This window comes from Apis cerana, linkage group LG16 (genome assembly GCF_029169275.1).
Source record: "Apis cerana isolate GH-2021 linkage group LG16, AcerK_1.0, whole genome shotgun sequence".
Lineage (NCBI taxonomy): Eukaryota > Metazoa > Arthropoda > Insecta > Hymenoptera > Apidae > Apis > Apis cerana.
This window is the reverse complement of record NC_083867.1, coordinates 3,490,223-3,505,545: the sequence shown is the minus strand read 5'-3', so window position 1 is coordinate 3,505,545 and position 15,323 is coordinate 3,490,223. Positions and strand designations below refer to the sequence as shown.

At 39.3% G+C, this 15,323-nt stretch overlaps 1 protein-coding gene and 1 long non-coding RNA gene across 3 annotated transcripts in view; one reads left to right on the top strand and one right to left on the bottom strand.

Moving 5' to 3' along the window:
• LOC108000445 (homeobox protein abdominal-B) overlaps nucleotides 1-14,590 on the bottom strand; it is a 45,114-nt gene extending 30,524 nt beyond the window's left edge. Inside the window, exon 1 of the mRNA XM_062086450.1 lies at nucleotides 14,543-14,590. The gene's annotated coding sequence lies outside the window, so the exon portion shown is untranslated. The remainder of the gene's footprint in view (nucleotides 1-14,542) is intronic.
• LOC114577847 (uncharacterized) lies at nucleotides 5,769-12,112 on the top strand. Of its 2 annotated transcripts, none has more exons than XR_009833055.1 (3): nucleotides 5,769-9,180; nucleotides 9,623-9,838; nucleotides 11,536-12,112. It is a non-coding gene; the product is annotated as an uncharacterized LOC114577847 (long non-coding RNA). The 2 variants fall into 2 exon arrangements; XR_009833054.1 differs by lacking the exon at nucleotides 11,536-12,112 and adding an exon at nucleotides 10,192-10,574.
• Nucleotides 14,591-15,323: the final 733 nt, after the last annotated feature.

The following is a 15,323-nucleotide window of genomic DNA, read 5'->3' as shown; positions in this document are numbered from 1 at the left end:
GATCTCACAGTTTATATCGTGCTTCTCGAGGACGTGTTCGTTATACGGTGGCTCGAAGTGTCCACCACGATAAAAGCATAGGTGATAGTGGCTTGTGACGTGTCGACGAACTTCAGTGTTGCCTTGATTCGAGCAGTGAAAGTGTGAAAAGTTATTTTTCAATTTCGAATTACGTATGGAACCTTTGAAAGTTTAAAAAATCGTGAGAGATATTAAAGTACAATTAATATCGAGAATGTTCTAAATTATAGAATTTCAAATGAAGTCGAAAGAATCTTGTTTAGAATATTGTAAGGATATCCATCTAATTTCTGCATTATTCTATTTATTTTTTCAACAACTTTCGCATATTCGCATATTTCTAATTCTCTCGAAGAAAATCGCTATAATTTCAAAAAAGAAATTTTTTTAAAGATTTTGTTATCTTTCATTAAATTTATTATATTTCTATCATTTTCATATCGCGGATTCGGTCGTTCATCTACGAAATTCCACCCTGGTTAACTCGGCTCTCTTCGTCGATTCGGCGGCGGCGACGGTGTTGGGTGGTGGCAAATATATTATGCCTCTCGTAAAATTAAGTTTTTACGATCATTTTATGGTCCACCGATGCTCAGTACCTATAGGTGTGCATTTCTTGCAGCTGTGCTTCGCGCGGATTCCGCTCGTGACCGCTCCTCCTCTTTCGTCATACGCATCACCGTAACATTGTAATCGTTTAAGGAAACTCGATTGACAGGTCCTATTCCTTTGGCTGCATATTTATTCGTTTCATCGAAAGTGTTATTATTCGAACGAAAGAATATTCGATTGGATGAATAGATCTTATTGAATAATTATGGTCGTTGAATTGTTTATTGTTTAGATCAGATACGATATAGATCAGATACGATAATAAGAAATTCGTCGTCGAAAAACTAGGTTAGTCAAATGAGAGAATATTTGGAACATGGGTGAGTAAATCTTATTAACTTTCTTCGATGATGAAACAGACTTTTATTTCAGTTTTATAATTCGTTAGAAATTTTAATTTCTATAGATACGTAATTCGTTTATTTGTGTTTTTCTTGATTATTTATTGATAGAATAATCGAAAGTTTTATCGAAATCGAAACTGTTATTGGAATGAGGAAACATTTGATTGGATAATCTGTTTTTAATAATGTTTGGTACGGATTATTAATCCTTTATACAAATATATAAAGAAAATAAGTAGAAAATAAATAGGAACCGTTCTTAACTCAAATATATTTATATAAAAGATAATAAGAATTTTTATATTTTATACATTTTGTATAATAATTAGTAGAATTAGTTGAATTAGAGAAAAAAATTTCCCTATGTTCGACAGGTAACAATACAAATTGAACGAGACCGTGCATGATTGTAGGAACGTATGATGAGCAAGATATAGATGAAAAAGTGAGTAAATGGAAGACACATCGAAAAGTGCGTGCGAGGTTAGAAAGGATGTAATATTGTAATATTAAAACGAGATTAGTGTTAACTGTGATTAATAAATATAGACAAATATATAATTTATTTAATTTACGTCCCGATATAAAGTTTAGATTCGGATAAGTGGATTCGATCGTACGTTTAACTCATTTTTTGAATTATGTAGTGTATTAACCTATTATATTACGTGCTTATTTTCGTTTATAAGTGTTCATTTATATAAATGCAAGCGATGCTTGCCATTAGGTGTTCAGATAATAAAGATTTCAATTAGTTTTTATTTAATTGACTATTGATAAAAGTTTCGTTTCGATAAATGAAATTTTACTGTATCATTTCAACCAAATTGATGAAAACTGTAAACATTCGTTCCAGTACCAATATAAATCTCAAAGTTGGCAATTTTACGACCAGACACTTCAACTCGTAAGAATCTCGAGATCTTAATAATTCTGCGGTTTCCTCAAGGTCAACGAGAGAAAGACCTCTACTGGTCTCTTATAGGAAAAGAAGGACATCGCTCGTTAATTAATTGCCATCGTCGATTTTTTACTTTGTTATTCATGAAATATTATTCGAGTAGTTTGTTACTCGGCCACTTTGTCGGCTGTTTAATGAGATCCAAGTTTCACGAATGTTCGTGGAAAACAGGCAAATTTGAACGAAATTTATTTAAAAATAATATTTTTAAATAAAGATATTTATTATTTCGTAAGTAACATATTTCAATTGAGGTTATGTTTTTTATTTAATTGAAAAAATTTCTGATAAGAATATGTAGGAGAAAAAAAATTACAAAATTAATAAGAAAATAAAATAAATAATATAATAAATAAATATAGTAATAATTGTAGTAAATATATATATATGAAATCAACGAATGATTTATTTTATGAAATGTTAAATCTTTAAATTATATTTATGGAATATTCGTGATATTTCAAAAATAAATTATTTCCAAAATAATTGTTAAACAAATTTAAAAAATGTAATTTGAAAATTTCTTAAAACATTAAAGTCTGGAATAAATTAATCGATTTTAGAAACATTATAGAAAAATATATGTTTATAGAAATTCTTATATGATTTTGGATAAATCGGAATTAATTTGATCGAGCAGTGTTCTTTTAATCCTGTAATATATGTAATGTATTACCGTGTATTATAAATAATGAATTTTATCGTCTCAATAAAAATAGTTAAAGCTGCGTGACAAAGACTGTAATGATTCTTTTAAATTATGGAAAAGGAAAAAGTGGACGTTGATTATTTTACGATGAACGAAGTGAAATCATATGTAGGAAGTTGAGTGAAATTTTGTAAGAATTGAAAAATTGCATTATTTTTCAAAAACTATTACAGCTAAAATTAGACTTGTCCAAAAGTTTCCAAAGTTTTGGATTTGGCATTTTTTAATCCTAATAATTCTAATATCTAAAAATGGAAAGAATAGATGAAAATATTACAACCTGACAATATTACAAAGTTCTAAAATATCAAATCTCTATTAATTCTTTGAATAATACGTACTTATTAACGATGAAAAATCAAAAAACCATGAATAAATTTTTCCAAAAGTTAGTAGAAAAAACTTTATAATTACATTTCTAAAAAACTACTTTAAATTCTATTTAAAAATCACCATCCATCAAAAAATTTTCAAACCTCTTCGTTCTTTAAACCTTAAATAATTCAAAACTTTTACTTCTAGTTACCCAATCAAAACTCAGGACGCTGAAAAAATCAAAGAAGACCTATAAGAAAAATTTGCGGTATTCGACATCCGCAATTATCAACTCTTCTCAAAGTCACAAAAGTTGGCAATAAAAAAAAAGGAAAAAAGAAAGAAGTCGGTACGGAGCCTCTTCACGTTCTCATGACGCGGCGGTCATTTTAAACGAGATTCACATGGAGACCACCCACCTCATGCAGCTGGCTGATTATATATAAACCTCAATTTGGCCCGTTTTCGAGGTTCCACCTTAACTCTCATCGGGCAAAAATTCCGAAAACCAAGAATTTGGGAGACTTTGGAACGCGTTTCAAGAGATTACCACAAATTTCTCCACCTCTCTCCGCCTTTTTCTGCTTCTTTCTTCTTCCTCTTTAAGGTCGAATGGCGTAGATGTGTTTCTGGATCTACTAATTGGTCGTAAAGGAAATTATGTTCGTCCTTTCGAATGGAGCGCGAAGAGAGCCGATTGGCTTTCTTTGTTAACCCTTTAAGCGGACATATTCGTACGGTGGGCGGATATATTCGTTCTCGACAGTAATATATTTGCTGCAATGGATCGACCAGAAATTTTTTTACCTAGTAGAAATTATAGAATTTGACAAAATTGTCACGTAATATCAGCAGACACACTTTCCCATTTTCACTGTAATAAGAAAATATCGATGCATTGCACGTCTAATTATATTTCTGAAATTATTAAGTTAGAGAGAGAGAGAGAGAATTTACACGTCTTCCACTCTTGTTCAATATTTCAAAAGTGATACAATTCAGAAAATAGAATGTCCAATTTGTCGTTAAATTCTTAAAATTCTTCGTAGAATCATTCCCTCCATTGTGTTCCAATATTAACGAATAACCTAACCAAACCAACGTGAACAGAAACTTTCGAACAATCGCGTGTAACTTTCGTACAACTTGGATTCTCAAACCGATTAATCTTTATTTCAACGCTCACGACGTTCTGAAATTGGGAATCGCGTGTCGAAGAGTCTTCTAAGTCGGCTAAACGATTATAGGTGCGAGAGATATAGTCCACGCTACCGGCAATTACTTTAACGACGCATATTAATCGGCACAATAAAGCCGGTTACGAGGGTATAATTACAATATTGAATTATGGCCGACGTTTATTCTTGTCACGCGATATTAACGACGCCCGTAGCCCACGCGTTTGTGAGAAAACGTTTATGCGCTCGTTCACAACCTCGCGGACATTGAATTAACAAAAGTCAAAGCCAAAAGGGAGACTCTTGTCTCTTCCCGCCATTTTCCATTTCTGTCTAACGTCGCTTGTCCTTTTCGAGCCGTTCTTTGTTACCGACGGATCCATCGAGGTGACGTCTCTATTTCAATGCTACTTAACAAACTGGTACCGCTTCGCTGAACGACTTTTGGGATTTCTTCTCTTCGACGATTCAACGGACGATGTCCACCGATGACTAGTGATGGGATCAAACGCAAGTGTGTTCGAATATTGATTTTTTTAGAAGGTAGTTTCTGCTTTGCACACCATTTTTCTATGTTAAGAGTCATGCATTGACATCAATTCGAGGAGTTAAAAATTACACTACTGGAGACTAAATTTGTGCATTTATAACAAATTTGAATATAAAATACGATAATGAAATATGCATGTAAAGGTAGTTTCATTTCTAATTCACGTTTTTTCATAAAAAAAACTTTGCATCTACAGATTCAACCGGCAAACGTCGACAAAGGTTGATGCTTGAACGTTCTCAAGGAGTAAAATTTAGAAGGGCGTGGAAAAGTATGAAAGTGATGGAGAAAAGTGACACGAAAGAAAAGAGATGGAATGGTAAAGGGCATGGTACCAGGTAGGAGACATAAGGATGCACTTTCGCCAAAGGACATTAGCCCAGTCACCGGTTGAACGTCTTGCACAGGAGCCCGCTTAAACATTTTATGAGGTGGTCGGCGTAATTTGATGGCCCATAAAAACGCCTAGTCTAGTTTTTCCCGGGGCATCGTGATCCATCGCTGTGGCGTGAGCCACGCGCCACCTCCTGGTCCCTCGCCTCTTCCTTTTCCCTTCAAGCACGGATTTATTCCTCTTTAAACGCCGTTAAATCGGTAGATGCGTCGCCTAGATTACGTTTCCACGATACTTTGGTTAGTTGGACTACCGGTCAACTGTAATCGCCGGATCGAAATTGGAACGTGTTAGTTGCTCTCTTCACTATGATAAACACGCGACCTAGATTACCTACATTTCCCCAATCGTCCAGCTATGATGGTGTCTGGTTAATTGTCGCGAGATTAGGTTAGGTTTGAGATATCTCGTTTATCCGGCAAGATATTGTTTTTAGAATTACTTGGAGACTTTTTCTTGAATTAAATATAAATATTAAATATATCGTTTAATATTTTTCGATTAATTCACTGTTGATTCCTCTAATAGATAAATAATCTTATCTTTTTCTTCACTATAGATATAATTCGAAATCATAATCTTATTGTATTTTCATCATATTTTGACACGTCGTTGGTAAAAAGTTAGAAGGAAATTTAATAGAAGACCGAATATATATATATATATATATATATATATATATATATATATATATATATATACACACACATAAAGAACTATACGATTTTTCGTGAATGAAACGCTCCTTCCACAGTCTGGAAGGTTTTAAACGAGCGTGAAGCAGTTAGCTGGAATGGCCAATAGAACGGCGCATCCACCATGATGAGAGCTAGGCCAGGAGCAGGAAACGAGAAACGTGGTGGAAATTGAAAATGGGATGGACGTCCCAGGGATTGGGGGAGACGGATATAGGAACAGAGCACCGAGACTCTCCACGGAAATTACGTGATCCTAATTTCAACATTTTATATGCACATTTCGATCGAATTTATTTAAATTTACAGAAAAACCTTCGAATTTCGTACCGAAGAAACAACCTTCTAAAATACCAATATCCTTTTTCTACTAAAGTAAGATACGTTCGGTTTTGGAAAAATTATATCGAGAATAGAAACGATTGATTATTGTTGTACGTGAGAGAGGAACAATTCAAATTTTCTACGACGCCAAGACACGATTTTATCGCAACGAAATATATTCCATTCTCGAGCAGGGAGGACGGGGGAGGGGAGGGGAGAGAGAGGAAGCCATAACGCTTTGACAAAGAAGAAGGAACCAATAAGTCGAGCACCCTACGGCGGTCTGCCACGTTACATATAGCAATCTAACTTGTGTTTATGGCTGAATATATATGCATAGCAGTCCAGCGGATCTGTGGTGGCGCGAGAGGAACTCATTACCCCCGCGTCGAGGATATTAGCATATTTAGAGGCAGTTCCCCCCTCCCTTGTCCCCGTCTCTTATCAAACCCCCACCCTTTCCCCTCGCCCTTTTTTCCACGTCGAAAGGTGAACGTACAAGGCAGGATGGTGACGAGAGAGAGACGGATACGTAAGATCGAAAATTATTTACTCGCTTCTCATTTCCTTTACATCTGCCTCGAGATAAGGACGAGCGAAGGGATATCATGTTCATCAATTGGGCCAAGCTTTTCATCGTCACCCATTCCATTCTAACCTGAAAATTTCTTCGTACTTGGAAAGCAGAATACAATATTGGTCGTGAACGAGAAAACAAAATTTTTCCAAGAATAAAATTCCTCCCCAAAAATCCTCCTCTTTTAATTACGATTCCACCGGGTATTCGACGTACGAGGATCGCGAATAAAATTTGTATCCGCGCCGGTATGCGCGGAATAAAAGGCGAGACATCGGATAAGTAATTAAGGAAGCTCATCCTCGGAGACAATTTAACTTAATGAGAGTCAGCAGCCAGTTCCTATCTCCCCTCTTCTCCTCGTCTCCCTCCCTCTCTCTCTCTCGCTCGCTCCCTTTATACTCGTCCATGTTGGAAGTAAAATGTCTGCTTTCCAGACGTCCGCCCCCTTTTCCCTTTTTTTCGCCTCCTACCCGAGGCCGAGAATTTAGATAAGACTTTATTTCGCCCTTTCCTCTTATTTCAACGGTTTTTCTCTCTTCTTTTTTTTTTCTTTTCTTCGTTTATGGAAAATTGGGATTTTTTTTTTTGCAATTTTTCATTGCAAGCTTTACGATTTAATTGTTCGAATTTTTTTATAGACGGATCGAGGATTTCGATGGATGGAGAAATTCGAGGCGAGTTTGATGTTTATCTGTGTGTTTTTAATACGTTTGAATATGATATATCGAATGATTTAAATTTCTTGGAGGATTGGGATTTCGTTTCGAGGGAATAACGTTTTTTTCTTCTCTCTCCCTCCCTCTCTCTCCGTCTCTCCCTCCCTCTCTCCCTCTCTCTCTCTCTCTCTCCTCTTGTTGAAATTTTAAAGACGATGATTTGAAGTTTTTAATATGCTAAATTGAGTGGACACGTATATTCGCGCATGCAAAACAGAAAAAAAAATTCCGATAATCTGGCAAGAATCTCAATTACAACCGTGTCTTACGAACGTCATTTGCCAATCATCACGATTCCTATTTTCTATGGACACACTTAATTATTCTTCATACATAGCTACGTATCTTTTTATTTATGGTAACAAAATTATTAAATTAACTATATTGTTACGGAAATGGCGGCCAAAGTGTTGAAATTATTTTGACAATCGCGGCGAAAGATGGAAAAAAGGAGAGAGGAAAAAAATTCCAAGGTCGATCGGGATAATATAACAATAAAATTCGATCAGGAAAAAGAAAATGGAAAAACATTCCCCGGTGAGTTCAAGCTCATTCGACTCGTTCGCTTGTGAATCGACGATTTTTATTTTTAAAAATATCGATCCAATGCATATATATATATATATCTCTCTCTTTATAATTTTATCATTGTTTAAATCGTTGACAAATTTGTACTGTCTAATTGCATTTATAATTATTATTGGAAAAAAAGAAAAATCTACCAATCGAAAAGTGTGAATTTCTGAGAAATAAGGTAATTTTAAACGTTGGAAAAATAAGTTGTTTCCACCGCGACGATCTGTTTTTCTTTTCTTTTCCTTCTTCCTTTCTTCCTTTCTTTTTTCTTCGGAATTGGTTGCATCAGCCGAGGAAAGCTCTCGGTTTACACGCGCAGGCAATTTCTGTTTAGATCGCCGCGCATTTGCCGTTCAGCTGTACAAAGTTTACTCGATTCAACCGGCCGGGGCGGAGAATAGATTCGCTTGAAATTTCGAGAATTCGAGAATTCGAGAAATGTATTAATGCCGATAATTATGAGTGAGCTATTTCGAATAATTCGAAATTCAACAATTTTGTGTATCGTTCGAAATCTGGAAATAATAATAATTTTAATATTAACATTTCTTCGATGAAAATAATGAAAATCAGGCTTCTCCGTTTACTTTCCACCATAGATATTAATCTCACGCTGAATATTCGTTCCAGGAATCGAGTGAACGATATTCCTCGTTACAGAAACTAACGCGAGCGAATTTGGAAATTTTCGCTCGTTTCGAGTGTTCCTTTTCGAGAGGTTGCACGTAAAACGAGAAGCGAGACCCTCGAAATTCGAAAAAAAGAGGAAAGGATTCGTTTTGAAACGATCGATTTTTTCCTCTTTTTTCATCGATTTACCTTTAATTTTCAAATTTCGAGCGAGTGCCAGACCCTCTTTGAGATTTAAGAGAGGGAGAAGAGGTGTTCCTGTCTCTGCGTACAGCTTATGCAAAGATAAATAAATCGATTGTTATATAAATTAATCTACCGTAGGTAACGAATATCTATATTTTTTAGATCTGGAAGAAAAATTCGTCGAATAAAAAGATGAAAATTATTTACGCGAGAACTGTTCCAAGGGAATAAATTCGAAGGAACGATGAATAATCTAGGGACCTTTTTTTTTCACCAGAAATAAAAATGGAAACGCTGGTCGGAATTGACAGAGGGTGAAAAAGGAGGGTTCGAGGGGCGGAATCATTGTTACGGAAAATGGAATACGGAGATGGAATCTTTTCTGAAAGGTAAATGGAGAAAGGTATATATAAAAGATGAACGACGCGATTGCGGATCGTACGCGCAATGCAACTTCCGCCGCGTCTACTCGATTTAACACCGGTGATGGAATCTTGCGAATACGTTTCTCTCCACCGACTTTTGAGAAGAAATACGATATGTTTGTTCGAGATGTTTGGAAAAATTAAGAATCTCGCGGAAGAAAAAACTTTATCCGATCGAACGAAAGGAAGAAAGAATCTGCTTCGATTTGTTTTCTTTTCTTTCGAGACGATGCAAAATGTTGAACGAACGAAGATATTTCGAGCGAAACCTATTCTCGGTTTAGACATAAAGGGATAAGAAAAGTGTAAAAAGTTGCGATTGAGACTAGAAATGAGGAAGGAATATGTGTTTTCCGCGTCAAATATTCTTTCGGATGAGATTGTAGCAATTTGATATTTCTTACAGCGTTTCATTACGAGGGTAAAGGAAGCAAAGTGACGTGTACAGCGAAAGGAAGGGTTCGAAGCTCCGTTTCGATCGCAGCGCCATCGTACGAACCACGCGAAAGGTCATTAGCCAATAATCGATAAGGTAGAGAGGGGTGAGTCGATAATGTCGGCTCTGGAGGAAAACAACCCCATTTCATTGCCCATCATTGGAACGCCGGGGAAATTCCAAAGGGTGAGTGTAACGTAAATAGCTTCACGAGGATGAAAGGTTATTCTCTCGATGAGAAAAATAGAATTCGGTCGCGTAAATATTCGGCCGAAGACGTAAACAAATGAGTCTTCTAAAGGGGAAAAACAAAAGAAACGAAGAGGCCGAGAGAAATAAAATCTTTTCGAATCGTAGTACAACGTCAAATAAATCTCGAATAAATTCTTAGTTTAAACATTAAAATAAATCATACATATAGGCTCGACAATTTCCTCTCCTTTCTTTTTCCTTTCTTTTTTTCTTTTCCCCGACATTTTCTTAGAAACCCGTCTTAAAAATTTTCGAACCATTGCACTAATTTCTGCTTCCTCGACCAGTTTTAGGAACGAGAACGGTGGTCTTAAAACTGCGAAGGAGTTCAAGATTATTACACAGACATGCCACTCTCTATGCAGACTTCAATAGAACGTCAACATTAATCAAGCTAATGCCAGGCGTCTCGAATCCTTACGATCATTAAACGCCGCCATTCCTCCCGTCAATTGACCCCATAACTAATAGTTCAATCACAACACACCGAGTGTCTTTCACTCGATCATAGAGCCGCCTGTCCAAATAGACGACTTCGAATATTTCTAATCTCCAAGCAACGTGGCAATGAAGTATATGTAAATATATGAGCAACAGTCTGTCTCGTACTCTGTCCAGTGTAAATCAACCTTAAGCACACTTCATGAACATAAATCCCGTATATATTTATTACGAGAACACTAAATGCTTTCTATTTAATCGTTATCTTAATTCCAAACAGATGTCATTTTACAACCTAACCCAACTTTTTCTTTCCCTTCCAATTTTTCTTTCTCAAACTCGATCGTTAATCGTTGCAATTGTCATTTCAAAAAAAATTCTTTTTCATTCGTAACAATACTTATATATATATATCCTATTTTCTTTTTCTGCGAGATCACATTTTGTTCGAATCGTTAATATTTTATCATATGTAGGTAACACGGTAGAAAAAAATTCTTCTTCTTCGTGCAACAACTATCTATATTTAACTCGTTGTTTCGCGCAAACAACCTCCTCCTCCTTCTTCTTTTTTTTTTTTCTCGATTTTGACTTTTATTTTCGCTTCTCGCCTCATGTAAATTCCTTTTTATACCCGTATCGTTAAATAAGTAAAAAGATAAAAGTTCCTCAGGTAAGAAGGACTCACTACCGGCGCGAGTCGAAATTCTCGTTCGTTTCATCGCGCAAGCGGTGAGAGAGGTTAAAGCCGAGAAGGTAACGAGCGATTCGCGTAAACTTGTCGTCGCTCGTAAAACGCAACGTTTACAGATCGGGCGGCTTTATGCGCGCGCACGCGATCCCAAACATAGGAAGTTGATATAGAAGTCTATTCTCGTTGTGTAAATAATCACCGGCCGTACGAAAACGCGCGCGCGATACCGAAAGCAGAGCCGATTTCGGCGCCGCCTCCGCTTTTTCGTGACGCCTTCCCACGCGTCGCGTTGAACAAATTTTTCTCTTCCCGATAAATAATAATTTTTTTCTGCCATATATACGAACACGAATGGTATTATTGCGCGTTATTTCTGGAAAAATCGATCGATGTTAAAACTTTTCGGAATTTCTTCTCGGATGAGAAAAAAATTTTCCCTTTATCTCTCCTAACCGAATTATGGTGGATAAAGAAAAATGTTTTCCCGTTGTTGCAGCTGTTGTATCGTCCAAGAGTTGCACCGTTTAGAAGACGACGAATACTTCAAGGACGGCAATAAAGATTCGAGGATGGAGGAAAAGCGAGGTCGCTCTAGCAAAAAAAAAAAAAAGAAAAGGAACTATAGGGAATTTTTTCCTACGAATCTACCTTACCTACGGAGTCAACCTTGACACGTTACGATAATTTCGATAGATTTGTTCGAACACGCACATGTACAATATATATATATATATATTTCAAACAGCGATAAATTACAACTACGAGGAAAAATTACGAATAGTCGAGGTAGTCGACGGAGGAAACCGAAGGTGGAAAAATTGAAACGGTTGATAAACGAACCGGTCGAACGCGTAATAGAAGCGAAGTTGTACGCCGCGAGGAAAATAAACTGTGCATCTTATTAACGGGGGAAGAGCCAAAAAGAAGGAAACGAAAGAAAGGAGCTTATTAGAAAAGAAGAAACAAATTATATAATCGGAGTACAGTACGAACCTTAACCTTAAACCCGAACGAACACCTGAACCAATCACGTTGCCGAAACGCGGTTGCCTAAACAGCCAATCAACAATGACAAAGAGTAGGCTGCATTTTGAAAAAGGAACGCGCATGCGTGGAAAATGGTGGCCGACGCGAGCGGCCAGGGAATTCGAATAAATTTCGATGCTCGTGTAGAAAAAGAAGAAAGAAATAAAGGAAAAGAAACACGGGACACGGGGGATAAAAATTTTTTACGACATTAAACCCCGTTGGTAAGTTATGAATATTGCCGCGGCTCGTACGGTTGATTAAGTGGAAAACTCAGCCATTCCATTGCCCTCTATCTCTTCCGAATCGCAGCCGCCATTAAGGAGGGGACAAGAGCTCGCGTTCAAAGACCTTCCATTCCACACCGGATCGTGAACACTGCCGACTTTAGATTACATCGAGGCTAACGATTTCTACGTGTGTGTGTGTGTGTGTACATATATATATATTTATATATATATATATATATATATTCGGTTAAACGTTTGTAAACTTTAGAGCTCCTCTCCAAACGATTATTCACATTATTTATATCGTTATATATATCGACGTTTCGAACGGGTGTTATTCGCGACGAACGGTTTCAAAACTTTTGCATCGATGATTCGAATCGCACACAAATGGGAATTCGATTAAAGAAACACTGTTTCTCTTCATCCGCGAAATAATAATAGTAACAATAATAACAACTTCCACGAATCCTTTAAAAACGTTAGGAAAAAAAAAAGAGATCGAAGATGAAACGAAACTACCGCGAAGGGGGAAAAAAAGGGAAGAGAGGAGAAGGCTAGGAAACCGAAAGCAGAGGAAGGAAAAAGAAGAAGAAAAAAACGAGGAGAGGAGAAAAGGAGCGGATCTCCCGCCAAGAGGAGATACGGCTGCAACATCAAGTATCAACAATATTGCCTCGTGGCCTCGGTCCTTTGACATCTGAAAAATAAGACGAGGACACCCGTATCCGCAGCCTCCCCTCCCCCCCGCCTCCCCCCTCCCCGCTCCACGCCCGCTGCAGAAAGCCTGCTGGAATTCAAAATGGCTGGCTCGGGTTGCACCGTGCGTGGGCAACCGTCGTTCCCTCCACACGTGCGCCTCCTTCCAGCTGGAACGTTTCTATTTCTCCGCGTTGGTATCTCGCCTCCTTTGCCCGACCCGAGAATTCGCCTCTCCTCGTAAAAAATTTCCTAATCCTTTTATCTATTCATTTATTTATTTATTTATCTCGTCTTTCCTTTCTCGAAAGGAGGAGGAGGAGGAGGAGAGAAATTCGAATTTTTCTTTTTTAAATTTTGCAAATCTTTGCGTCGTGAATTTGTTAAATTAAAAATTCTCTCTTCTTAAAAATCTCCATCTTTGCATCGGTTCGAGCCCGATTGAATTACACCACGAACGAATATTGATAGGTGAATTCGGGAGCCACGATTTTACGTGAAATCGAATCGATCCAATCAATTATTCTCGAGGGGTTCGGTCTCGAAAATCAGGTATTCGAGGAACCTGTACGAGGCTCCTCCGCTCTTTGGTCTCTCGCCAAAATCCACGATTCCACGAAGTGGAAGAGGAGGAGGAGGAGGAGGGGGGGGGGGGGACGAAACACGGGTGAAAGGGAGAAGCAAAGGCTCTCTCTCGGTCGCCTCTTCCAACGAGTGGATCGAACGCCATCGGCCGACGGCGGCCATTGCTTGCCAACTCGGCGCAAAGTCGTTTCCATCTTTGAACACGTTTCCCATGACCTCCACGATCGGGCAACCCTTTCACGATAAAAATCCAAAACTCGTCGCACTTATCCAACGCTAGAAATCGATAAACTTTTACGACATTGGTTATAGTTAGCTTGGGTTAGGATTGTTTTTCGCTTCTTTTTCTCTCCTCTCCTCTTCCCTTCTCCTCTCTCTTTTTCGGTTTTCCCAGCGCGGACAGAGCCTCGATTCGTTCTCAGAGGGGAACTCTTCGGGTTTCCACGACTCGTGGAAAAATTCGAGCAATTTTTCAACGAGGTGCATCGTATATTCTCTTTTCGAGTGTACTTTCCTCGCACCCCTGGAACCATCCTTATTTCCCCCCTCTCTCTCTCTCTGCTCTCGTTCAGAACGCGCCCCTCGAGTTTCCATAAATTTTGGATTTTATTTCGGCCGAGCAACCACCAAACGTCTCTCAACCGCGGTTACTTCGTCTCCCTCCGCGCCGCCATTTTGTTGAGCGAACGGCAATAAAACTGTCCTCGGCCGGGTTGCCTCGCCCGAGGAAAAACTCGACTGCCGAAATTCCATTTTCTCTCGTTCGCGAGTCGAGAGCGATCCTGGTGACGAAATAATTTCACCGGCCAATTCGAAAGGAAAAATCCTCGCGTTTAATTCGATTACTCCACGAATTATCGTCATATTGCGTCTCGTTATTCGTTACGATCCATTCGAAATTTCGCCTCTCTCTCTTCTCCAAGGAGAAGGAGAGAAAAGAAAAGGAAAAAGAGCGGGACTCACCTTCCGGCTGAGACGACAAGAAGGGCGGAGAGGCGGATCGACGACGTTGCACCGGCGTCGCCGAGCGTCGCGACGCTTGCAGGGCCGGCGGGGGGGGGGATGCCCTTTTCCCTTGCAAGGGTTTCCACCACGGGGCGAGCGGCTAGTCCATGCCGTCCCGTTTTCCAGCTGCTGAAACATCCAACGCACGTTCACGCGATTTCCAACGTGGCCGCCGGCCAAACACATCGGTTATTCTTTTCTCTCTTCGCCTCCTCCTCCTCCTCCTCCTCCTCCTCCCCCCTCCTCTCCCTTTCCAAAACCGGCGAATCGCGCGCTCACTCTTCCTTCCTTCCTTCCTTCCTTCCTTCCTTCCTCCGATTATCATCCACCGATCTTCTTCTTCCTCCTTCCTCTCCCTTCCCGATTATTCTCCCATACAACGCTCTCCCATACAAAGTTCTCCTCGGAACACAACAACAGCCCCGTTGAGAAGGAACGGGGGAAGGAGAGGACCCTGCTCCCCGACACTCCCCCTCTCCCTGCCCTCCCTCCCTCCTCCCGCCCGGAAGGACTGCTGCCCGCCCCCGCCGAAGAGGAGGAAAGAGGAGGAAAGGGGAAATTAGGAGGGCGAGGGCGGCGCGGAAGGAGCGCACCGCGCGGCGGAGAAGAGGCGATCGAGCGTCGGAGGGTCGCGGCGGATCGCGAGGCGCGTCGCGCGCGGCCGCTGCATCGCGAAGTTTCGACTGCCGCTGCGCCGCCGGCCGCGAGCGGCCCGGCCGTGGAGGAGCGAAGGCGAGCG